The sequence below is a fragment of the Aethalodelphis obliquidens genome, unplaced genomic scaffold (genome assembly GCF_003676395.1).
Source record: "Aethalodelphis obliquidens isolate GAN/ISIS:26980383/991018 unplaced genomic scaffold, ASM367639v1 scaffold39, whole genome shotgun sequence".
NCBI classification, from domain to species: Eukaryota; Metazoa; Chordata; class Mammalia; order Artiodactyla; family Delphinidae; genus Aethalodelphis; species Aethalodelphis obliquidens.
Window position 1 is genome coordinate 12667710 of NW_020837983.1, and position 26996 is coordinate 12694705.

A 26996-nucleotide genomic window follows, 5' to 3' on the forward strand; every position below is an offset into this window, starting at 1 on the left:
ACCCTATCCCACCCCTCCAGGCGGTCACAAAGCACCGAGCTGATCTCCCGGTTCTATGCGGCTGCTTCCCACTAGCTATCTACCTTACGTTTGGTAGTGTATATATGTCCATGCCTCTCTCTCGCTTTGTCACAGCTTACCCTTCCCCCTCCCCATATCCTCAAGTCCATTCCCTAGTAGGTCTGTGTCTTTATTCCTGTCTTACCCCTAGGTTCCTCGTGACATTTTTTTTCTTAAATTCCATATATATGTGTTAGCATATGGTATTTGTCTTTCTCTTTCTGACTTACTTCACTCTGTATGACAGACTCTAGGTCTATCCACCTAATTACAAATAGCTCAATTTCGTTTCTTTTTATGGCTGAGTAATATTCCATTGTATATATACGCCACATCTTCTTTATCCATTCATCCGATGATGGACACTTAGGTTGTTTCCATCTCTGGGCTATTGTAAATAGAGCTGCAATGAACACTTCGGTACATGACTCTCCCTGAATTATGGCTTTCCCAGGGTACATGCCCAGCAGTGGGACTGCTGGGCCACATGGTAGTTCCACCTGTAGTTTTCTAATCTACCTTTATTATTACTTTTACATAGGCATTTGATGACTTAGCACTCAGCTCACAGCTTTAAAAATAGACACAATGGGGAAAAAAAAAATAGACACAATGCTGTCAAAGTCACCTCTGCATTCTACATACCACAGAAAAATGTTACTTACCACAGAGAATACCTTTGGAAATAATCGGCCAGAAGGGATGACACTGGTACTACAAACATGAGGTCTGGAGCAGGCCTCCAGGAAGGCAGTTCCAGGAAGCTACGTATCAGAACTAGTAGGTAGAAGTTCCAATAAATTGTGTGATCATAAGACCATATGAACTTTTGCCATGTTGGACCAAAAGTGATGGATAACAACAACAGCCTACACTGAGTACTTAGGATCATCAGGACAGGGGTTGCTTTAATTGACAGCAAGAGGAAAGCCAATAATGGCAATAAACACCCTTAAGTTTATTTTTCAGCTGATAAGGTTGAAAAAAACTAACTCTAGAGGAAGAACACTAAAGGTGACTGCTGACGAATTATTTTAAAAAAAACAGACAAGAACAAGAATGAATAGGAAATACATAAAGGTGGGGGGAATCCTAAAGGAAATGAGCCCAACAGGCTAAGTTTGAAATGCTTGGGTAAAGGCTGCCCAATGAAATGCCTCACATTAAACTCTAAAATACATCTAAATGAGAAAATGGAAATACAGGATTTTCATAGCAATATACTTTTGCAAGTGAACTTGACAAGATTAGGCTCTCTTAAAAAATGTGTCTTGACTATCTGATGTGAAGACTAAATTTCTTCTGGAGCAAGTATGTACCTGTACATAAGTGAAATATGTAAATCCCTATGGTGATAAAAATGTAGTAACATTACAGATAACTATTATAATGCAACATGAATAGCAGCAAATACATAACCATATTATTTCAAGCTTTCTAGTTTTCCTGGTGCAGCACAGGAAATAACCTTTTAAATAAATGCACTTAACTACTATTTTGATTACCCTAGGGCAGATCTCATTGCCACCTCACCAAGAGGAAAATTTATTTTTATTATATAAAGCATGTGTCCATTACAATGACTGCAGTAAACACCAGGTTAAGGAAGACTGAATACCTCAGAAGCCCCTAAACATCTTTACAGGTAGCAGTGGTCGCATCTCCTTTAGAATAGCATGTTCAGACTTTTCCAATCATCATTCCCTTGTTATTTAATCTTTTTATTCCTCTATCTGCCCTCTAAAACATCGGCTTTACTGGTTTTGAACCATGAATGGAGTCACTGTTGTTTTCCTACCATGACGTCTTTTGCTCAACTTTATAATTTCAATTCCTTCACACAGATAGATGGGACTGGAGTCCCATCTATTAATTTTCATTGCTGTGTACTATTCTTTGTAGATGTACAACATTTATTTATCCAAAGAGGACCTATAGGTTGTTCCATTTTTTTGCTATATTGTTTATAAACACCATAATATAATTTCTTGCTGTTATTTATGTACCCAAGGGGAACACTGCTCAAGTTGTGGTCTGCAAACTAGCTGATCCACAAATGAAGAACCAAGCAGTGTGCTACAGTCTAGGGCCACATACCTGGGAGTAGAAACTGCTGTTATTAGTGAAAAATTGTTTTTAAGGGCTTCCCTGGTGGTGCAGTGGTTGGGAGTCCGCCTGCCGATGCAGGGGACACGGGTTCGTGCCCCGGTCCGGGAGGATCCCACGTGCCGCGGAGCGGCTGGGCGTCCGGAGCCTGTGCTCCGCAATGGTAGAGGCCACAACAGTGAGAGGCCCGCGTACCGCAAAAAAAAAAAAAAAAATTGTTTTTAAGCCTTTTGCTCATTTCCCTACATGTTTTTTGCTTTTTCTTATTGACCTATAAGAGCTCTTCATGAATTCGGGATAGCAAATATCTCTCATTTTGAGTTTTATTTATTTTGCTATAGTATCCATGTTCAACATACTAGGATATCCCATCCTACTCTTGGTCATGCCAAATATAACATGCCAACCATGCTGAACCTAGATGATGAACTAAGGAGAGACTATACTTATTTAGGAGCTCTTTATAAACTGGGCACCACAGTATCTTTGCAGTAAAAAACAAAAAATAGGGAACTCCCGGGCGGTCCAGTGGTTAGGACTCCATGCCTCCACTGCAGGGGGCCAGGGTTCGTTCCTGGTTGGGGAACAAAGATCCCACAAGCCACCCCCCGCCAAAAGAAAGAAACAGATCAAAAATAATCTGAAGTCATATATTCAACGTAAACCTAATATTAAGTTCAGTCTGTATGAGCACATGAAGTATAGCAGGGAGCTGGATCTTAAGAACATGCTGGGCAACTAAGGAATTCAACTAGAATATAAAACTGAAAAGCCCCTACTGTCAAGAACAGTTTATTAGACAAACCTAAGGAGAAAGAAGAGAATGTGTAATTCTTATGATTCTTATTAATAGATATTTTAAGATTAATATGGCTAATACCACTCACATTCACAGTAACAATTATCCTAGAGTGATGCTGTCCAACAGAACTTTCTATGATGATTGAAACATTCTTTGTCACTGTCCAAAACAATAGCCATTAGCCACATATAATTCCCAAGCATTCAAAATGTGCCCAAGTAACTGAACAGCTGAATTTTTAATGTTATTTGATTTGAATTCTTTAAATTTATATAGCTACCTGGCTAGTGGCTACTGTACTGAACAGAGCAGTTCTAGAGAATGCTGTCTTCATAAAAAATTTTAAACTTCTAAGGATCAAGTCCACACACATCACAGATAAAAAAACAAGAACAAAAACCATGGTACCCCCAAATAATTTTGCTCAAGGTAACAAAGATCAATTCACAAGTTTACAAAACTAGACAGTAAAGGAAAGAAAGGTCAAAACTCCACACCAAGTAAATCCTAGAGAAATGAAATGTGTGCTTACATAAGATAATGAAGAAAGGTGGAAAAGTTTAGAGCAGAGCATCCCGAAAGGGTTTTATCATCTTGACTCCTGCTGCAACTCACTCAGTTACAGGCATTTAAGACCTCATGGTGGCTGGGTATGGTTTGGGCAGGCTGAACTTCATCAGCCTAATCCTTGCAACTCAGTACGCTGCACAAATATTTTCTACTTATGCCATAATATTCTTCACATTATTCCCTAGATTAGAAAAAAGGATGGCCAAATCTTTGTTTCAGTTAGGTTGTGACAAACTGCTTCAGTGTGCACGGATGGCCCTGGAATGGAGGTGAAGGACAAAATCATCTGTGTCTTCTAGGCCTTACCAACACGACGGCATTGCACTTGCAACGGCCTCCTTAGGCCGGTCTGAATAATGGCCAGCCTAAACCTGCAGCCTACCACTTACCTAGATTTTATAGCTTATGACGTACAGTTTACACAATACCTTATTTACTCCTAATCAGAAGAATTAAGTGTCTCTAAATGCTTTTTTGAGGGCAGAGAAGAAAAACCCCAAACTCAAAAACTCTGAATTTAAGACCAAAGGGAGTGTAATGGAATACACAGATTGGTAGTGACTATTAACTTTCTCAGCTCACTATCTTCTGTAATAAATGCAAGAACAATTTTATTCCCTTTAAAAATGGTCTACACTGCTTTCTAATCTATTTGGCCCCCCTAGAAAAGCCTAAATTTGCCTGAAGAAAGAATACCATGTCCCCCAAACCGTTTTACCCATTAACATCCTATTACTCCCATTGGGCTTCTACAGAATGCTTTTTTGCTATTTTACACAAGCAATGAGGCACCACTGAATACTACTTTTTGCATGCCAAGGGGATACACATACTTTAAAAACTGGTCCCTAAATCTGTGTATTTTCAATGATAGTTTTATTTGTCTTCGTGGTCAAAGAGCACCAAAAACCATTAAAAGTTCTGTGAATTTGCTTACATCACAGAATCTTTAAATTACCAAATATTGGTAATTTAAATATTTAAAATTTTAAACAAAATTTGTCCATTTAGACAAATCAATTAATTGAATCCCTTTTCTATTCTTAGAAACAAAACATTAAAAGTTATATGTTAATAATTAACTCAATCTGACGTCATCACTAGATCTAATAAAAGCAGCTGGTTACAAGAGAATTTAGTTTTCTGAAACAGCCTTTAAAATTTTTCCATTAGGCTGATCTATTAATTATAATTGGCGCTCTAGCTAAAATAACTTGAAAATATAGCCCACTGAAAAAACTACTGCAGCACAGAGCCTAAGAAATTTAAAACATACACAAAAACTTTTCCACAATTAGAGCCCTTCAGTAATCTGAGATATTATTAAGCTTAAGCATTTGTTATGATATCTTTACAGTGTTCACACATTACACCACACACATATCCAAAAGAAAAAATTTTACTATGCAAGCAGCTTATAGTTTCCATATACTTAATGAAATGAACTATCTAAAAATTCAGATGGTTACCTGGATTTGAAAACCTAACTCTGAAGCCAAATCCTAGAGCTTAGACCACCTGCACAGAAATCCTACTGGAGTGCTGGAAGCATAACATGGGTCATGGAATTATACATTTTGCAGTGCTATGTGCTAAGTGTTTTCCATGAAGGCCAGTGTGTTAAATCCTTTGACTTCTAATTTTCCAAACAGTATTGTTGCTCCACAGGAAATATCAGGATTTCAATGTCTAGTATTGCAAACAGCTATTGATATCTAAGGACATTTCTGGAATGTACAATTTCTCTTGCCACCTTTACTAATTCTAGTCAAGAAACCTTTAGGGCAAGGTATCTTTTTGGATTCAAAATTTCTCAGATTTTAGAATGGCAATTTAGTACATATACGTTTAATATATTATTTAACGCTCTCCAGGAGGCAGCAGAATTAGGAATATTAGCACTAAACAGGATAAGTCAAAATAAAAATAGCCTCATATTAGCTCAGATTCAGGTCAACTTTTTGTTCCCAAATCAGGTTAGGTCACATCAAGGAAGCTATATAATTTTTTTTAACTTTTGGATTTTGGAATAAGGGATTGTGGCTGTAGCTTTATAGCAAAGCACCAAGAACTAAAGTTTCACTTAACATAATATACACTGTACCTGGGCATAATAAATAAGTCAGTCACTTTGGCTGCCGGAACCTTCAGAATGTAGTGTTAGCATTTTCTACCTGTGCCTATATACACTACGCCTCCACAAACAAAAAAAGACGCGGAAATTATAGACTTTTTGAGTTCTACAATATTAATTACGTTAAAGACTTTTCCCTGAGTTGGCAGAATCATTTATAAATGTATGAGCTCACTAATATGTTTCTCAAGCCTAAGAGGAAACACCAGTAGAAATATAAAATATAATGCAAAGTTGGGTTTCCATTAAAGAGACTTGGGGCTTCCCTGGTGGCGCAATGGTTGAGAGTCCGCCTGCCAATGCAGGGGACGCGGGTGTGTGCCCCAGCCTGGGAAGATCCCACATGCCGCGGAGCGCCTGGGCCCGTGAGCCATGGCCGCTGAGCCTGCGCATCTGGAGCCTGTGCTCCGCAATGGGAGAGGCCACAACAGTGAGAGGCCCGCATACCGCAAAAAAAAAAAAAAAAAAAAAAAAGAGAGACTTGAAATAAAAATCTTATCCTTTAATATGGTCGTGCTTAAAACATGAAGCTTGTTATGAAACTTCCAACTTAGAATCTATTCCCCTCTCAACTATGGAGTCAACTACACCCCACTCAAAAAAGTTTTATATCTCTAAGCCAACTTGGGAGAAAACATCAGATATCCTGGAAGGAGAATAGATGACTAACAAAAATTAAAGAGATAACTGGCTTGGCAGTGAACTGGTGGCAACTGTACTTCTCTTTAATATGCATACAAGCCACTTGGTTAAAATGCAGATTTCTGATTCAGGTTTGGGTGGAGCTGAGAGTCTGCAGTTCTATTCTAGGTTATGCTAATACTACTGTTCCAAAGACCACACACTGCATTAACAAAGGGCGATTAAAACCCTCAAAAAAAGATAAATCATTGTATCAATTTACAGTTAAAGGAACTGTTCTAGTTCAACTTTATTTTACAGCTGTGATTTAAAAAATAAGCAATATGCTCAAATTCACACAGCTAGGAGAAAGCCAGTATGGGAGTACAGGAAACCCTCCAGCCTGGGTTCCAAGTCAGTAGAACTTTCAAGAATTCGTATTATTTAAACTGTTTCCCCCCTTTCTCTTTAGACTTAAAAAAAGAAGTCTAAAATTGTAATTTGAGGTTAACAGTAAATGTGTTGAAAAGGTCTGCTTTAACATACACCCTCCAATTAGATCTCTTTCCTGAAATTTTCTAACGTTACTCCCTCCAAGTCTCTAGCCCACTTAAAGGCATCCAAACCTCAACACCAAAACCCAAATTTCAATTGCAAGAAATCTACAAATAATAAAAAATTTTAAATGAACCACACAAATCTAGCAGCACAAGTTCAAACAACAGTTTACTGTGGAACTGCATTGGGCACAGAGGTTTAAATTCAAAGTTAAATCCATACACAGAAAATCAAGTATAGTCAAAAACTATCCCTGAAGATATCTTGGGAAGGTAGCCGGTTGAGAGATAAACATGTATCATCTCTCAGTAATACCTCTAAAAACAACCAGTTTTTCTACCAGGTGAGTATTATACAAAGTCATTTTGTGAAAAAGAACATAAACTCTTAGAAATTACATTGTATTTGGCAAGATGCTCATAACTAGAAAAATAAGAACTAAGATTCACCTCTTATATCTCATGCTCTGTGGTAGAGGTTTGAGTGGAATAGAGAGCAGAATTTTTTGCCTGAATACTTGAATTCAAGTATTGAATACTTGAATACTCCAAATACTTGAATCTAACAAGTTAAATGACTGAATGGCGTGCTAAACTACTACCCACACCTCATTAAAACACAAACAAAAAACCACCTCTCCAACTTATATTAAAATCTGGAATAGTAAGATTTCCTAAAACTTACCCTGCAGTATGTACTTAGATATAGTAAATAAGGATCCACCCACTAGTAAACAATGCATACAACTGAATCAACTTTAAGGAAGTGGGGGAGTTCCCTGGTGGCCTAGTGGTTATGATTTCAGGCTCTCTCACTGCCATGGCCTGGGTTCAAGCCCTGGTGGGGGAGCTGAGATCCCTCAAGCCACCCAGTTGGGCCAAAAAAAAAGGTGGGGGGCGGGGTGGGGTGTAAGTGGTAAATACAATTTCAAGTTTTGAAAAAGACTGAGCAACAAGAACTCTCCTTTACTTCTACTTTACAAGACCCTCCCTCACACTCTGCAGATGTGAAAATACTTACATGGACAAGTTAGGAGATGGAACCCCCCTATCATCAGCTAGGTTCCCAAGGTGGCTCAGCGTTGAAGTCGAACTGCTCTCTATACAGCACTTCTCCTAGGCCCTCTGGGTAGTTGTATACTTGGTCAGAAAGTTCGCCCTAAAGAAGAAAATAAAAATATGTAAGTCCAGTGGTAAAAAATGTTAGGTGGCGCTTCAAGAAGGTTAAATTGATGTAAAGATTAAGTGCGGGAAGAAGTTTTAGTTTGAAGTGTTTCATTAAAGCACATTACACAAAATGATGTTTCCAAAGGGTTTATCACAGTACCAAGTACTTTTTTATGTAGTAAGCATTTCCAAGCTGCTAGAGTACAGAACTGACAGAATTTGAGGTCATGGTCATCTTACCAAGTTACTCTATCTACCTACTCAGTTTCCAGCCTTCACCGAATTTCATTTTTGGTTTTATTTGTCCTCCAAAACCCAAACTTCTAAGTGGCCTCAAATTTTAAGATGTCCAAGTGCCCTCACTAACCTGGTGTGTATGCAAGATTTTATATGTATATCTAATAGTGTGAAACTACCCACAAGCCTTCTTCTACTCTCCAAATTCTAAGTTCTTCTTTGCTTAAGTGTAAAATCCTACTACACATCCAAGAGAAAAACATTTTGTGACTTAGCTAATACACTAAGTACACATGTGAAATAACTTTTGAGACCTGCCTTACGTATCCGACAAGTAACCTCTTAAGGTTTACCTCCTCCTCATTCCCAACCTAAGTCACTCTACTATCACTAGGAACAACATATGAATGTGAACGTGCTTGGCACGCTACAAAATGCTAAATAAGTTTTAGAAATGGTTTTTACCTATTATGATTTGACAGGATAGACTTATCACCTCTAATCTAAACAGCTACATCTATACTTCTATTTGTAACTCAGTGATTGCTACCTTAAAGTAATACAACCTGACAGTATCTGCTAGAAGATGGGTGGTAAGAAGGGAACCAGAAAAATAATGAAATTTAGGAATTAGAAGAATCTGAGATTTCAGAAGCACTCTAGACAATCTTAAGCATATCTCATCTCAACCAGGATAGAGGCACCCTTAGGGGAGGTAAAATGTTCTTTCAATCTACTAGGGGTATCCTGCTCACATGCTCAATGACACTTATGGACAATGAGGCAAAAATCCATACTAATATGCAACAGTGACTATATCATCACGTTAGATTCCAACTAAGTACTCCAAAACAAACGTTCCAATTCTTCCCAAACCAAGGTAATTTTAAAAGTAAATTAAAAGCCGACTCACGCTAGAGACAGAGACAGAGTTTACTCTAAACTGTTCTAAGGAATAGGATAATTATCCTGGCTGAGACATTTTCATCCATCCCCCCCACTCCGACCCGCTATAGATCAATAGCTATTTTGCTGCTTAATGCAACCCAGGAGCAGTACTGTGAAATATTGAGAACATTACACTTCAGACATTCAAGAATGTTCTTCAGCAGGATCTCTAAAATATTTCCACCTAATGAAAAAGATACTAGTAGGAAATGAAGACTCTAAACTTTGAAAGGTACCCTTTAATATAAATAAAAGGGGTACAGGGCCATTTACACAAAGGATGAACTGAATGTTCATCTGTACAGTCAAGATAAACCATAAGAGGAGGTTAAATAAAAATATGGAGGGTTTCCCTGGTGGCTCAGTGGTTGGGAGTCTGCCTACCAGCGCAGGGGACGTGAGTTTGGCCCGAGAAGATCCCACCTGCCGCAGAGCAACTAGGCCCGTGCACAGTAACTACTGAGTCTGCGCTCTAGAGCCTGTGAGCCACAACTACTGAGCCCACCTGCCACAACTACTGAAGCCTGCACGCCTAGAGCCCGTGCTCCACAAGAAGAGAAGCCACCACAATGAGAAGCCCGTGCGCAGTGACGACGACCCAACACAGCCAAAAATAAATAAATAAATTTATAAAAAAATAAAGATATGGAAAAATAGTAGGTATAGGGAAAGATAAATTTTTCTCATTTAGAATGGTGTTTCTATCAGTTGGATCGTGTACAACACTGCAATCAAATTCCTTAACTGTTTGAAGAGAATGTCCGTTTCTACACTATCTTGGCAGACAGCACAGGGAAAACTAGAGTTAACCGAGTCAGCAGCTGGCCAATAAATCACCAAAAACCTCCCATCACTTTGACAGTAACTACCCAGAAACTTAGTATCCCCCAAACTATCAGTATTTCTTTGAACAACTTACATTGCCTTTACCAATGACTTTTCAAGTTGTTCTGGGTATTCTTTCCAAAAACCCCAAACCCTAGTCCAATCATGAGAAAAATATCAAACAAACCCAAATTGGGGACACTTTACTGGGTATCTGGCCAGTACTTCTCTAGACTGTCAAAGACATGAGAAACTGTCACAAATCAGAGACGACTGGGGAAGACATGACAACTAAATGTAGTGTGGTATCTTGGATTGGCCCCTGGACAGAAAGCACATTAAAAACTGGTGAAATCCAAAGAAAGTCTGGAGTTTAAGTGGCCGTAATGTATCAAAGTAGTTTCTTAATTTTGACAAATGTACTATGGATACCTCTTATAATAAGGTAAACTAGGTGAGAAATACAAAGTTACTCCATGTTATCTTTGTAACTTTTCCATAAATCTAAAATTATTCCAAAATAAAGTTGTTTAAAAAAAAAAAATCAGGCAAGGTATTCATATAATGGACTACTACTCGGCAGTTAAAAGTAACAATTTACTGATGAATGGATGAATATCAAAAACATTCTGAGTTAAAGAAGCCTTTCACAAAATACAATGCATACATTATATATGCCTATGGAAGTTCTAGAATAGGTTTACATAATAACTAATCTATATGGTTAGTAAAAAGTCAGAACAGTGGTTGCCTCTGTGGGTAGTGAGGGATGGAGTTTGAAGGGGCAAAAGAGAATTTTCTGGGTTTGATGGCAATGTTCTCATCTTTGTTAAAGGTTTGGATTACACAGCTGTATTTCTGTCAAAACTCGTCAAATGATATACTTAAGATTTGTGCATTCTGCTGTTTTGTGAATTTTACCCTATTAAACTCTACTTAATGATATGTGCATACAGAAGTTGGAGGGGTGGTGAAGTGTTCTGGTGTCTCCAACTTACTTTGAAATACAAAGAAAAATAAGACTGATGAATGCACAGTGGAATGGCAAATAAAGGAAAATGTTAAGTGTTTACTGAATGTAGGTGAGGGTACAATTCTTTCACTCTCTCTGTATGTTTGACAATTTATAAGTTAAACCTGGGTGGCAGGAGGGACGGCACTGATTATTACTTGATTCCAGCACCTACCATATCACCTATAATCATCAGGAGCCTATCTTTCCTTCTAACTCTTCTGGGCTTATTTGCCTTCATAACCAGCATCTGTACTCTCCTATGGTTGCAAAAGAAATCAAAGGATTGTTAGAGCCTTGCCCTATAATCATTAGCTGTATTTCTGCCAGGCTCGTCCACATCAACCTTTCCTTGATCACACATCCTTAAGTGTCCTCCGGTTCCCATCCAAGCAGGGGGTTCAACAGTGGAAACCAGACGGGACACAAAACATCTTAATGTATCCACGAGGCAATCACAAAAGCCAGTTAAATCTGCTGAAACATCATGGGGCCGTAAACTGTGTTCCCGACCGTTTCAGGTCGCCGAACCAGCAGCTTAGCCTAAGAAACACACGTTCAGGATATACACTGGGGAAGGGTTAAAACAGCACCATTAACTGCCAAAACAGTGCTTGATAAGCCACCCAAGCCTACCGCTCTCCCTCTCTCTGCCCTGGAATCGTGGCGCGGCCGGGAAAACGAAGCCATGGTGACTAATCCTCGGGCTCCAGGAGGTGGCTGGGGTGAGTGAAGGCGACTCGACCCAATCAGGAGCGCCGCAGGGGGCGGAGCAGCAGCCCCGAGGCTTCCAGAAGAGGCCAAAGGCCTCTCGCTCGCTACCTGACACCGGGGCTTCCCCGCCGCCTGGCCCCTTGCGGCGTCAACTTTCCTCCAGCAGAGGGGGGCCGCACTCCCCGCACCCTCGAGCACCCGTCCTCCTCCGGCAGCTGTCACAGGAGGCCGGCGCCGGGCCCGCCCCGCTCCATTCATAACCTAAGGCCGCGGCGGTTGCAACCGGTCGCGCTCCCGCCAGGCTCCCGAGGCTAAGGCGCGGCGCCGCTCAGGGTCGGGCGGCGGGACCAAGGCCCCTCAGGGCTGCAGCCAGTCCCCCTCCCCGGAAACAGCAATGCACCACGGGAGCGGGGTGGGGGCCGCACGCCGCCCGGAGGCGCCGCCGACCCCCGGCGGCGAGACCCCCGCGCGCGCCCCCACACACACGCCCCCTCGCCCCAACAGCAGCTGCTCGGGCTCGGCCCGGCGGCCAGCGGCCTCCCGCCGCCCCAGTCCGCCGCGCCGCCGCCACCGCGGAAGCACCGGCAGCCGCCACACACGCCGCCATCCGCCATGTTCGAGGCGGCCGGCCGCGGGGCGCTGCGGGGACGCCGGCCGGGCGGCGGGGCCCAGCCGGAGGCACCCGGCAGCACCCCAAGGCCGCCCCGCGCCCCGGCCCCGGCCGCGCCCCTCGGGTCAGTACTCACGTGAGATAACGGCCCAAAGAGTCGGGTAAAGCGTCTTCTCTTTTTAGGCGGAATTTTTAAAGAGGGATGTGGTTACCTTGAGCAGAAATACCCAAGGCGGCCTGGGCCATAGGCTGCGGGGACGACGTGGGGGGAAAAGCGCGGCACCGACACCAGCTGTGCAGCAGTGGCGGCGGCGGCCGAAGGAGAGAAATAGAACAACAGCGCGGGCAGAAGAAGAAAGGCGAGGGCTGGGTGCGGAGAGGATTCAGCCTCGTCACACCGCAGAGCAGAGAGCGAGAAAGGATGAGAAGAGGCAGAGAAGGCGAAGAAACCAAACACTGCAACCGAGCGAAGAGCCAGAGAGTGTGAGAAGGCGGCGCCAGAGACGCCAGTATTTATACAAAGGGGGCGGGGTCTAGTGACGTCGCTCCGGCAGGGTCGCCGCGGGAGCCGGGCGGAGCGGGGCTGCGGCCCGGAGAGAAGGGAGGGGGCGGAAGAGAAAGGGGTACGGCGCGGAGGGAGAGAAAGGGGGTGGGGCCGGGCGACCCCGCGATGCAGGTGCCGGTCGTCCGGTAGCTTCCCGCCCTCGGCAGCTTCCCCGCCCGTGGAAGACCGTCGCGCGGACGTGGGCGGGCGGGGGATAAGGGAGGTGGCTCTGGTAGAACGTTGCATCGCCCGCGCCCCTGCCGCCTGGGCGCCTGCGCTCACGCCCGAGGCGGGCCCGGCCGCTTTAGGAACTGGGCCGGGCGGCCGCAGCGCCAAGCGCAGTCCGGGCCCATGGGCTGCGCGACGCGAGCACTGCCTGGAGAGGGTGAAAGGGAGGTCCGTGCCAGCCACCCCGGAGACTCCCCCCCTCGAGAGCCTCCGCTTTGGAGGGCTCTGTAGGCTGCGCCTGGGGACTGCCCTCCCAGGGTGAAGCTCCAGTCCCCGCGGGATGCAGCGCTCCTTTTTGGAAGCGAGTTCCTAATGGCCAGGAAGGCTCGGCCCAGTGTTCGGGTGGTTGCAGAGGCTCGTGACCGCGTGGAAATGTCCCCGTGCTCGCACGTTGCAGTGTGGTGCAGTAGGAATTTTTTTTTTTTTAAGGAGTGGCATTTATGTCTTCCTTTTTAAAAGAGTTGGTGCAGTCAGACCCAGTCCTTATTAATGAAGGACCAGTGTCGGAGAGGGCATTACCGACGTTACGAGGGCACATTACTTTAACCCCCTACGTCTCGTTGCGCGGTCATTTGAATTTTACTACTCCATAACAAACTTATTTTTTACTGGCGAACCTAGGACGACCTGCATGCCTTTTAGTTTATTCTCATCTTTTTAACATGTCTTCGCGCTACTCATCAGAAACCCTGACTCCTCCCGTGCTGTTGCCTTGCAACTGAGACTCAATATGTACTGATAAACCCCTCCAAAATCTTTGAGATAAAGACCCAGACTTTTTTCCTCTGGTACTTGCCGACCGTCTGTTTACTTTGTGAGCTGCACTGTGGTTGATTACTAAATCATGAGATACGAAAGTAAGAGAGAGAACATTCCTGAGTAGAACGGTAGCAACACTGAAATGTAGGCTCTGGGATGAAAGTATTAGGTAGAAATCAGGAGCTGTGGACTCTTTTCCTGATTTCATGTCTCCGTATTTCACTCTGCTGCCTCTTGATTTTCTCTTTCATTCCATAAAAATTCTTTTCGCTTCAGAACATTTATAAGCACAGCACTTTACTAGACCCCCTCCCTGGTGGAGGGAGGAGGGCTAGAAATGAATACCCCACTTGAAATCTTGCTTACAATCTAGCAGGGGAAATAAAACAACTACACAAAATAACTAAATTGTTGACAGATAGATAAAATGTTGCATGGAACCTAGTGGAAGTGGGAAATGATTGCAGCTAAGTGAGAGAAAGGCTGGTGGGGAAAGGTAGAGATAGATTTTGAGAGCAGACATTCCAGACATGGGAAATAAGTGATTTTGAGAGCAGATATTCCAGGCAAGGGAACTATGTGAGAGAAGGCACAGAAATGGGCCAGTTCAGAGAACTGTGAGTGACCTTTGTGACTCCAACTTAGGGCATCGTGTTGCAAATGAGATGGAAAAGGTGGGTTAGGGTGAGATCAAGAAGGGATCAGAGCTTGGACTTCATTCTGGAACCATTTAATCAGGGGCATGATATACTCAAAGATATTTTTAAAAGATTACTCTGGCATCAGTGGAATTGAAAACAGAAAATGTGGAAGAGGGAAACAGTGAAGGATACTCTTATAGCAGTTAAGAAGAGTACCAGGAGGTTCAGAATAGATGGGAGGGAAAAGTCAAAGAAAGTGTAGAGGTAATCTTGAATATCAAGGGAAAGGAGAAGTTGTCAAATGATTTGGAGATATGAAACTAATCAACAGGGAGAATTCTGGAATCATGAACAGAGATAGAAATAGAATGACCTAGTTCGGAGGGAAGACTATGAGCCTTCCTTGAGCATAGTTTGAGCTGTTGATGAGATATCCGTGTAAAAATGGTCCAGGGCTTCCCTGGTGGCGCAGTGGTAGAGAGTCCGCCTGCCGATGCAGGGGACACGGGTTCGTGCCCCGGTCCGGGAAGATCCCACATGCTGCGGAGCGCTGGGCCCATGGGCCATGGCCGGTGGGCCTGCGCGTTCGGAGCCTGTGCACCGCGGCGGGAGAGGCCACGGCAGTGAGAGGCCCGCGTACCGCAAAAAAAAAGATCCAAAAGCCCCTGGAAATAGGGAGATCTGGAGCCCTTTTGGCTGTGAATTGAGGAGCCTCTCCTACAGACATGATAATTAAGGAAATGTTAAGGTCTACAGGAAAAGGGATATAAGCACAGGACTTAGAGAAATGCCAGAGAGAAGATAGGCCAGTAAAGAGGACCAGCCAGAGGAGTTGGAGGAGAATCACAGTAGTACGATGTCAAGCCATTCAAGGAAGGTGTTTCAAGATGGAACGAATGATCAGGATGTCATATCCCTGAAACGGCTGAAAAGGGGTTCTGATTTAGGAAAATGGCAAGTCATTGGTAAACTCCAAACTCAGGTTAAGAAGTCTGGATTTTTAACACAAAAACGTTTCAATCATGGGAGTGATTTGAATTTTAGAAAAGGGGAGAGTGTAGGGGTGAGAAGAAAAAGGACTATACGTGTGTGGCAGGGAGAACACTTGGAAAGCTATTATAAGGATCCAGTAAGGAGAATGATAAGGGCCTGAAAACAAGTTATGTGTGACCTTTAACTGAATTTCAGTGGAGTGGGAGGCACAGACACATGGCAGAGGTTCCAGTGGGGAGCAGCTGAAGTGAAGTCAGTGAATGTCCACCCTTTCAACTGGATTAGACCCTAATCCATCATCATTTATACAATGAAGCAACCGAACAATTTATCATTCAAACTATGTGCCCTCACAATTAGTATTTGTGTATTCAAATCTAAATAATGCTAGCTTTTAATGAATACAATAGAGCCTTAAAAACTGTATTTCAATGAACTAGACAACATAGTATGTAACTTTAACAGAATGATAGCCGCCTAATGAGAACAGCATATTTAATTGTGTTTCGGGTTTGAGGTTTGAGTTTTTTTTGCCAAGTCAGGTTACACATACACAAAAACACAGGTTGTGCCAGAGAAAGTATTATCATTAAGTAGAGAGCCTTAAGATAAAATGATATAATACCATTCACACTTAGATCATACTGGTCTGTTGATTCAAAGTTGTTTGCCTTTGTGCCAGTAGATATAAAAGACTGAATGAATTAGATTGTTGATAATGACAAGTCACTCAAAAAACAATAGGTAAACCTAAAATTACTAGCCTGTAATAGAAATATCTTGTAGTCACATATATAAATGTGACAAAATAAAGAGTCCAGTGATAACTGAGAGTGAAAATCCTAATTTAATGGGAATGTTTAAAGAGAGCTTAATAAGAATTTCTATTGCTAAGGTACATTCTTAGAGTACGCCTTATCATGTAGAAAAGCAAAATATATAGATTTCGAATAGTTAAAACATTCACACTTTAATATGTTATGATATTTCAGTTGTCTACCACATCTTTTTGTGCACTGATAATATTCGAAAAAGCTAACTTGCTTATCAAGAATCTGGTGCTATGTCTTTTACGGACAGGTAAAAATGAGTTATTACTCACTTGCTCTGTAAATTACTTTGCTGAGCACAGAGTTCAGATTATACACCATTCTCTCTTTGAACAGAATTGATATAAGGTGCTATCCTTTATTTGCTAAGAATCTGTTGTTATAATCTTTTAGAGTCGTAATTCCTTTACCTAGGTTGATTTTCACCTCAGATGAGGATCACTTAATTTGGAAGGAGACTTTTTATTGTCATATTTAATTTTTTTTTCTCACAAGATGTAGGGATCAGGTCAGCAGGGGTTATGTGGCATTCCAGTCCAGGTGTCCTGCATCCCAGCACTGATTTGAAATCGCTCATGTCCATCACCCATATCTTTGTCCACAGGACAATTTGAACTATAGAATGGTATGCCTGGCAGGCAAAGGGTGAGAGAGCCCAGATACAAACCCAGTTTGAGGGAAAAGAATTTTTTTCTATTTTCATTGCAGTTGTTGCGTATGTCATTAGCTATGGGTCAGCATATCTCCCAAGTGATTTGGATGGTTTCTAAGATAAGCACGTCATAAGCAATACACTGATGTCTTTTATTACTTCAAGAAATAACAAATTACTCACTGTTAATTTAAGAGGACTGTTTTTGAAACCTCTGTAAAAGGGCAAAGCAATAATCCAGTTTTACAAATTAAATGTAACATACAAGTATTCCCTGGTGCTCCAGTGATTAGGACTCCAAGCTTCCACTGCAGGGGGCATGAGTTCGATCCCTGGTCAGGGAACTAAGATCCCACATGCCACACAGCTTGGCCAATAATTAAATAAATAAATAAAAATTTTAAAAAGAAATGTAACATACATGACTAGAATAATCAATGGACGTGACCCATGAGTTTACTCCCTCATATCTTTCTCTAATCCTTGGAAGTTAGGAAATCCTTGGAAAATTAATCTCATTTTCACTTTGCTGTCAGGCATTATCTGATAAGTGTTTTGTTTGTTGGGTAGTACATAGCAAGATAAGCTTGTATCTCTCTGTCTCAAAACAACTTCCTGGCAGACATCCTAAACTTTTTGGTTCAGGGCATATAGAAGATCGGAGCTCTGAAATCTATTCTTGTCCAGTCTGAATTATGATTTACTCTATTTTTTAAAATAAATAACCTAGCCTAGGTGCTGTCACCTGAGCACCTAAATGATTATTAATAAGTAACTGCAGGCTACATTTTATTTACTGAGAATTTTTTGTTACTTTGTCATTTAACTTGAAGTTTTGCAAGTTCTTGGATAAACATTTATATCAATCTAAATTTGCTTTACCTAATACTAACTAAAAGGAGGAAAGACCATGCAGTATAAGACAATAAAAGATTAGTTCCTTCTTTACTTAAATAGGGAGAAGAAACATAAATGACTTGATTTCACAAAAGTAATATTTTTGGGTCATTCAACCGTCTGTAACAACAGTAGTTTGAGAATCTTCATTTCATCTAGGTCCTACTTGTCTAAATCACTTAATTCTAAGCCACCTCCATTGTTTTTATTTATTTATTTATTTATTTATTTTGGCCACGCAGCATGCAGGATACTAGTTCCCTGACCAGGGATCGAAACTGTGACCCCTGCAGTGGAAGCTCAGAGTCCTAACCAGTAGACCACCAGGGAATTTCCCCTCCATTGCTTTTAGAAAATGTACTCCTCATCCCTTTGGGAGAACATCTCCCCTGCCATACCCTGAGTTCTGCTAGGAACTGCTACCTTCTCAACCTTCTGCCTTGCTGGGACAAAGTAACCAGTTTAAGGGTTGACAACTTCTCACCCTCTCTTGGGGGCAGAGGCAGCTCAATAACGATTGGCATATATTTGATTCAGACCTTGGTTGGAGGGAGGAGGAATGGACGAGGGAATCATTTTTTCTCGAGGGAATCATTTTTTCTATGGCTCAAGTCGTGACAGTATGAGCCAGGAGCCGCTGCCATAAGGGTCCCAGTAGAAAGCAATGTGAGAAAATGAAGCCACTGCTCATGATGAAGAAGGGATAGTCAGCATTCTAGTTGTCCCATTTTTCTTGCTCTTCAGTTATGCCAACAGAAAAATTTGTCTTTCTTAAGTTTTTAGTTCCAACTAGCTTTCTGTTACTTGCTACTAAGAATCAAAGCCTACACAAGAGAGTGAAAGGAAAAGACCTTCACTTAGGTTAAAAAAATCAATTGCATGGGAATTCCCGGGCGGTCTAGTGGTTAGTGCTTTCACTGCCATGGCCCTGGTTCGATCCCTGTTAGGGGAACTAAGACCCCACAAACCGTCTGACCAGCCAAAAAAAAAAAAAAAAAAAATCAATAGCACAAGTACAAGACAGGAGAGACCTATTGTTCATTAATTACCTAAATAGTACCTAGAGAAGGTAGTTGGCCACAAGCTTGCCATGAACTGATAAGGCATGTGTGGAATTGCTAAAAAACAAAACCAAAACAAAAAAAACTTGAATGCAATAATTTTGAACATTCAATAAATTAATGCATTAATAGAAGTACAGGTTAGAAGGGAAGTAGTGGTTTGGTTTACTGTTTTGGTCAGAAACCAACCAACAGGAAAAGTTAACATTTTTGGGGGAAATTTTTATTGTTGTAAAGTTCTAGGTAGCACATTGTACAGGAGAATGAAAACGAGATAGTTTGGAGGAGGATAGCCATAAAGGTGAGGAGATCTAGAAACAACATATTATTAGGAGTGATAAAAATATTAGAGATAAATTGGGGAGAAAGAAACAGGGAAAATGAAAAAGAGGTAAAAGCAAAAGCTATGAGTTTTTATACACCAAGTGCCAGGCACTAATGCTAAAGCCCCTTATATTATTATTTAATTCTTCAGTAAGCTTGTCAGGTAGGTCTTACTATGCCCATTTTACAAATGAAAAAACAGAAGTACAGTGAGGTTATGTAACTTGCTCAAGGTCACCCAGCTAAAAAAGAAAAGGTCCAGATTCATGTCCAAAGATGTCTAATGCCCAAGACCCAGCTTCAAGCCCCTCAACTATATTGCCTCTTTGGACTCGTCTATAGACTATGTCAAGCTCTGCAAGTGGACAAGAGAAACTACAATGTCAGTCCAGACAGCAGAGCTAGGACCAGTGGGTTTCCTTGGCTAGATGTGCTATCTCATTCCTCCCCTTGAGTTTCCACAAGGTTTGGTTTGTGCCTTCCTATAGCCCCTTTAATTTCTTGTCTTATGTTATTGTAATTATTGTCTGAACTTTGTGAAAAGTTCACGAAGCTTCTTTATGGCAAGGATTTTATTCTTATTTTTTTAATCTGATGGAACACTCAGCACAGTGCCTTGCACGTAGACCTCTGATTACTTCCTAACAGCATAGTAACTGGCAGTGCCCTAGGATGTCTTGTGGAGCAGAAAGCTATCAATATCTTGTCACTGGACTCACTCAGAGATACAGAAGGGATTTCTGCCCTGGGAGGATGTTGCAGAAGAGGGACCTCTTAGACACTTTCCTTACTTAGTCACAAAGTAAAGGTGAAACATATTCATTACTACTCATTAAATATTATTTTTTAAAAACCAGCAAAATTTAAAATTATTTTAACTTTAAATGTGATGATTGCATATTAACATGTGAAGTTCTATTCCTTTATAATGCATTATTTACTCATACTAAAATTAGGATGCATTTTATCTGTGATTAGCTATTATTGATTCCTCCTCCTCCCCAAGGAAATCAATAGCCTACAGTAGGAAAAAAAAAAAGGAAAAAGAAAAAGCAAGAAAAGAAAATGCCTCTAATTTGAGAGAACTGAATAGTGCTTGTTTGTTTTAATTTTAAATGGTAGTCATAAAAATGGAGATAAGCTATCCAAGAAAAACTGGGGTGTTTTATGTTTACTTGTGTGCCTAATTACCAAGAAAAGAGTGTTTGCTTTTCAAAGAAAGTGAAGAAATAGAAAATGAGGGACACTATAATAGTATAACATTAAGAATGCTTTAAAAGAAAAAAGTCTCAGTCATTGTTCTTTGTACACAAAAAACAATGGTGCTTAACAACATATTTGATTCCTAAGTCAAATTTCCAGCTGCCAGCAGCAGCCCTTGAGTGGGAGATGATTTAACACAGAGGGTCTGTGTTGTGGCATGCCTCTTACTTCCCAGGCACCGTACCCACTGGCAGCAGAGTTACATGACCATCAAGCACTGGGATCCAACATTTGGTTGCTAATACCACAGTAAAATGATGAACCAAACCTTTTAGTTGTTAGAGAACAATGGTCAGAAAATCAAAATCAATATTCTTCCAAATGTGATGAGCTGGCATTACTCAGGGCCTCCTGTCACTTCTTGTTATGCCTTCTGGTTGCTTAGATTTGGGGGAGTTAGATTAGACTGGGCCAAAGCCTGAGTGATCAGACAGCCCCAAAGAGTAATTCAGACTTACAGGGGAGAAATGGGACTACCCATTCTACAGTGATAGCCCTAGTCATGAGGAGAGAAGCCCTTAGAGAAGCTCCTTAATGTTCTGTCATTTATTTATTTATTCATTTATTTATTTTTTGCGGTACGCGGGCCTCTCACTGTTGTGGCCTCTCCCATTGCGGAGCACAGGCTCCGGACGCGCAGGCTCAGCGGCCATGGCTCATGGGCCCAGCCGCTCCGTGGCATGTGGGATCCTCCCGGACCGGGGCATGAACTCGTGTCCCCTGCATTGGCAGGCGGACTCTCAACCACTGCGCCACCAGGGAAGCCCTGTTCTGTCATTTTTGACACTTTGGGAAACTGCCAAACCAGCTTACTTGAAGTTCAGCCATACTCATAATCCTACGCATCCTGAGTACTGAATGTATGGGTGAGGAAAGCAAGAAGGTACTAGAATGTGTGTCAACTATGGGGGCCTACAAAGCTCACAGAATTAGTAAAATCAACAATGAAAAATAAAACTAGAATTTCAGCTTTATCGTACTAGAGTAATAGCACTGAAAATGGGAGAATAGCCTTTGTGTTTTTCCTAAGTACATTCTAAATTGTAATCTTAAATTTCTGAATTATTTCATGCAAGTTTTTAGTTGATCAGTGTGCTCATAAAATATTTTTAGAAAACAGATGAAACTTAGGAGTGCTAATTTAGTAAAATGGGTTTCAAGATCTTGTAGATTGTGTTAAACTATTAGGATTTCTAAAGATATATTTGAAACCAAATGATAAAATCCTGTGAATCGCTCAATGTTTCACATTTTGATAAGATTGGAGACTTCTCAAATTAGGAAATATTTTCTTCATGCCTGCCATATTTCCACTCAACTTTAAAATCAGTTCCTAAGAACTCCACAGTCCAAATTATAATCGTTGGATAAACTTTTAACTTGGCCATCTTGTCTCCTGATAAACTCCTGTTTATCTGTTAAGAATCAGTGCAAGCGGGACTTCCCTGGTGGTCCAGTGGTTAAGAATCTGCCTTCCAATGCAGGGGACTCGGGTTCCATCCCTGGTCAGGGAACTAAGATCCCACGTGCCACAGGGCTACTGAGCCCACGCACCGCAACTACAGAGCCCACCGGCTCTGGAGCCCAGCACCGAAAGGAAAGATCCCACGTGAGGCAATTAAGACCAACACAGCCAAAAAAAAAAAAAAAAAGAATCAGTGCAAGCATAATTTCCCTCTAGGTAAAATTGCCTTCTTTGTGCCCCACCTGTGCCTGTGCCCACCTCAGTGGATTCAATATTTATTAAATTGCCAATTTAAGTGAACTAGCTACAAAAGTAATGAGTATGAGTGTCTAAGAATATAACTGTTAGATATTATGGCAGGCAGTTGCTAAAATGGCCTCCAATAATCCTGCCCCCTAGTATTCACACCCTTATGTAACCCTTTCCCCTTGACTTGTTTCTAATGAATAGAATTTGGCAAAAGTGATGAGATGTTACCTCTGAGATTTGGTTGTATGAGACCGGGCCCTCTCTCATTCACTCACTTTCAGAGAGAAGACAGCTGCCGTGTTCTAAGTGCCCTTATGGCGAAGCTTACATGGTTAGATACCAATGTCTCCAGCCAACAGCCAGGGAGCGGAGGCTGCTTCCAAGCTCACTCAAAGCTTGGAAGCAGATTCCCCAACCACACCCCACCCCGACTCTGGAAAGCCTTGATATGACTGCAGTCTGAGACCCAGAGAAGGTCAATAAATTGTCAAGTTCCTATAGCTAACAAATAGCAAAGCCAAAATTCCTGTCTCTTTTCTGCCTCTTGATTCAATTCTCTGCTGTCTCCTCCTATGGCTTTTCTCCTCTTCTCACTGTTTCCTCTCCCTTGGATAATTCATCCATTCCTACAGTTATTTGACAAGACGATTCCTATGACTCCAAAATGGATATCACTAGTTTTGATCTGTCGTTAAAGTACAGCTCTGAATGGCCAACTGCCTCTAGGACATCTCTTCTAGGATGTTCTGTGTTATCTCAAATTCAAGATTTCTTTATCTATATAACATGATACTTAGTTGTTCCACATGGTTAGATGCAAAGTCTCACTTAGCTGTAAGATTCAAATGAATCTAGGTCCCAAACTAAATTCATCACTGTCCACTCCTTCCCCCTAAACTGATCCTTCTCTTTCAGGTCTCCCCTGCCCATGCTTGATATAACTCTCAGCCAGGTTCAAATTTTTGAAAAATTTTAATCCCTTCTTTTCTTTCTCTCTCCCACATATAAACCGAGTTCTGTTTGTTTTTATTTTGAAATTATCATTTTTTCTCCTCCCTAGTCCAATCCTATACCACATCATGTTTGGATAGTTGCAAAATCTGTGGCAAGCCCAATTTTTCCTGCCCCAATCCACTTAGCATGGATGTTTCTCATACTAATCTTCCTTAAATGCTGTTTTCATGTCCTTCCACTGGTAAGAACCCATAATGAAGCTTTGTTACTTACAAATCATATCTTTTTTTAAAAATCTTTATTGGAGTATAATTGCTTTACATTGGTGTGTTAGTTTCTGCTTTATAACAAAGTGAATCAGCTATACATATACATACATCCCCATATCCCCTCCCTCTTGTGTCTCCTTCCCACCCTCCCTACCCCACCCCTCTAGGTGGTCAAAAGTAGACTGCCTATTTCCTCTTCATTTGTTTGGTCTGGTACGTTTTTACCTTGCTCCTTCATCTGCTGTGTGTTTCTCTGTCTTCTCATTTTCCTTAACTTACTGTGTTTGGGGTCTCCTTTTTGCAGGCTGCAGGTTCGTAGTTCCCGTTGTTTTTGGTGTCTGCCCCCAGTGGCTAAAGCTGATTCAGTGGGTTGTGTAGGCTTCCTGGTGGAGGGCACTGGTGCCTGTGTTCTGGAGGATGAGGCTGGATCTTGTCTTTCTAGTGGGCAGTACCGTGCCCAGTGGTGTGTTTTGGGCTGTCTGTGACCTTATTATGATTTTAGGCAGCCTCTCTGCTAATGGGTGGGGTTGTGTTCCTGTCTTGATAGTTGTTTGGTATAGGGTGTCCAGCAGTGTAGCTTGCTGGTTGTTGAGTGGAGCTGGGTCTTAGCGCTGAGATGGAGATCTATGGGAGAGCTTTCGCCATTTGATATTACGTGGAGCCGGGAGGTCTCTGGTGGACCAATGTCCTGCACTCGGCTCTCCCACCTCAGAGGCACAGCCCTGACACCCGGCCGGAGCACCAAGACCCTGTCAGCCACACGGCTGCTAGTGTTGGAGGGTCTCCTGCAGAGGCGGAGGGTGGCTGTGGCTAACTGTGGGGACAAGGACACTGGCAGCAGAAGTTCTGGGAAGTACTCCTTGGCGTGAAGCCTCCCAGAGTCCGCCCACAAATCATGTCTTGACTCCTCTGGTGGCTTATAAGGCTCTTCAGACCCCAGCCCCACCCTCGGGAGCCAGCCTTCTAAACCCCCATACAAACCTTCAGCTTCGGTTTGTCTGGTTTGCTCATGGGCCCTCGAGCTATCCATGATTGTCTCTGCCTCAGGGACTTTGTACAGTTGTTTTATTGTCTACCCAAATTCTACTGTCCGAAGTCCCAGCTGAAGTCCAGTATCCTGTTTGAATCCCAGGAGGCCTGTCCCACTGTTACTAAACTTGACATCACAGGTCTTTCTGGGCCTTTAAGGCCACTGTGACTCACTGAACTACCCTATTCCCATTCCATATAAGTGCCAAAATGTGAATGCCTCTGGTCATCCATCTTCTCCTGTACACTGGTCCCCAAACTGCCCTGTGCCTTCCCACACGCATTCCCCAGCTGCCCCTTTCCTTCTCACACTTTTCTGTTTTCTCTGGAACCCCTATTTCATGGTGAACAAATCCTTCCACATCCCCAGTCTGTCTCCCATTCCTTGCCTTAACTGAAACCTGGCTATCGTCTTGAATTGAGGGATGTTTACTCTCACAAGCCTCACATACTTCAGGGTTAGAAGGCAGGATTGGCCATTTCCCAGCTCCACAATATTACTGCCAGACCATTACTCTGAAAATAAATAGGAGATTAAGTCAGCTGGCCTGCCCACGCCCTATCCATGCCTGTATCATCTGACACCTTGCTGCCACTCCCACGACGATTAAAAAAAAGGCACTTAGGTCATTGTCCTCCTTTCCTAAAGTAAAGTTCCTGTATTATAGCTTTAAAACAACTTTCATTATTCTTTCTCCTTAAAAAGATACTATAGTAATAAAATTCCCCTGTAATCTCAGCTATCCCCACCCCACTCCAGTGATGGCCACCATCCCTAACTGGACATGTATCCTTCTGAAGTTGCAGTCTTGAATCTCCTTGTGAAGTCAGTATCTTTGGAGATAAGGTTTGGGTCACCTTAGCCATTTTTACTGCTCAACTCCAGGGGCCCTCACCTGCCCTAAACTATTCAGTATTGGGGTCTTCAATCCCAACATTCCTCCCTCTGATCGCAACCTCCTTTACCTTCCAGCAGCCTCATGCCATCCCCATACCTGCTCTTCAGGTAAAATTGCCCAATTTTTTTTTTAAAATCAAGCTGAAATTAACAAAATGTATAATTAACCATTTTAAAGTATAAATTCTGTGACATTTAGTGCATTCAAAATGCTGTGTAAATACTACCCAATCTGCAGATTCAAACGTGATTGCTATCAAAATCTCAATGGCTTTTTTTTGCAGAAATAGAAAAACCCATCCTAAAATTCAAATGGAATCTCAAGAGAACAGCCAAAACAACCTTGAAAAAGAACAAAATCGGAAGACTCACACTTCTTAATTTCAAAACTTACTACAAAGGTGTAATAATCAAAACAATATGGTACTGTCATAGGACAGACATATAGACCAATGGAAGCTAATAGACAGCCCAGAAATAAACCCTGAATATACGGTCAAATGCTTTTTAACAAAGGTGCTAAGACCATTCAATGAGGAAAAGACAGTCTTTTTAACAAACAGTGCTGGGAAAACTGTATATCCACATGCAAAAGAATGAAGTTGGACCTTACTTTACGTCATATACAAAAATCAGCTCAAGTTCTCTCTGCCAGCCGTTCAAGATGCCGAAGGGAAAGAAGGCCCAGGGGAAGAAGGTGGCCCCGGCCCCTGCTGCCGTGAAGAAGCAGCAGGCCAAGAAGGTGATTAATCTCCTGTTTGAAAAAAGGCCCAAGAATTTTGGCATTGGACAGGACATCCAGCCCAAAAGGGACCTCACCCACTTCGTCAAACGGCCCCGCTATATCCAGCTGCAGTGGCAAATCCTCTATAAGCAGCTGAAAGTGCCTCCTGCTTTTAACCAATTCACCCAGGCCTTGGACCGCCAAACAGCTACTCACCTGCTTAAGCTGGCCCACAAGTACAGACCAGAGATGAAGCAAGAGAAGAAGCAGAGGTTGCTGGCCTGAGCTGAGAAGAAAGCTGAGGGCAAAGGGGGTATCCCCACCAAGAGGCCACCTGTCCTTCAAGCAGGGGTTAATACTGTCCCCACCTTGGTGGAGAACAAGAAGGCTCAGCTGGTGGTGATTGTACATGACATGGATCCCATTGAGCTGGTGGTCTTCCTGCCTGCCCTGTGCTGTAAGATGGGGGATCCCTACTGCATCATCAAGGGGATGGCCAGGCTGGGACATGTGGTCCACAGGAAGACCTGCACCACCATTGCCTTCACACAAGTCAACTCGGAAGACAAAGGGGCTCTGGCTAAGCTAGCGGAAGCCATCAGGACTGATTACGATGATGATATGACAACCTCTGCCTTCACTGGGGAAGCAACATCCTTGGTCCAAAATCAGGGGCTCACATTGCCAAGCTGGAAAAGGCAAAGGCCAAGGAGCTGCCTACCAAACTGGCCAGGTGAGTGTACACTATTGAGTTTTCTGTACATAAAAGTAATAAAAATTCTTTGGCCAAAAATAAACCCAAACAAACAAAGAAAAATTAGCTCAAATGGGAATTCCCCAGAGGTCCAGTGGT

General features: G+C 42.3%; 1 protein-coding gene and 1 pseudogene across 9 annotated transcripts in view; one reads left to right on the plus strand and one right to left on the minus strand.

The window, feature by feature from the left end:
• The window catches only part of AZIN1 (antizyme inhibitor 1), a 32687-nt gene extending 19811 nt beyond the window's left edge, over positions 1 to 12876 (minus strand). For 8 of the 9 annotated variants that reach the window (XM_027131564.1, XM_027131560.1, XM_027131568.1 and 5 more), the window contains exons 1-2: positions 12500 to 12876; positions 7872 to 8009 (exon numbers count right to left, since the gene is read on the minus strand). The gene's annotated coding sequence lies outside the window, so the exon portion shown is untranslated. The remainder of the gene's footprint in view (positions 1 to 7871; positions 8010 to 12499) is intronic. The other variant, XM_027131563.1, reaches the window with a different exon arrangement.
• Positions 12877 to 25907: 13031 nt separating this feature from the next.
• Positions 25908 to 26922, plus strand: LOC113633279 (60S ribosomal protein L7a pseudogene; annotated as a pseudogene).
• The last annotated feature ends 74 nt before the right edge of the window (positions 26923 to 26996 follow it).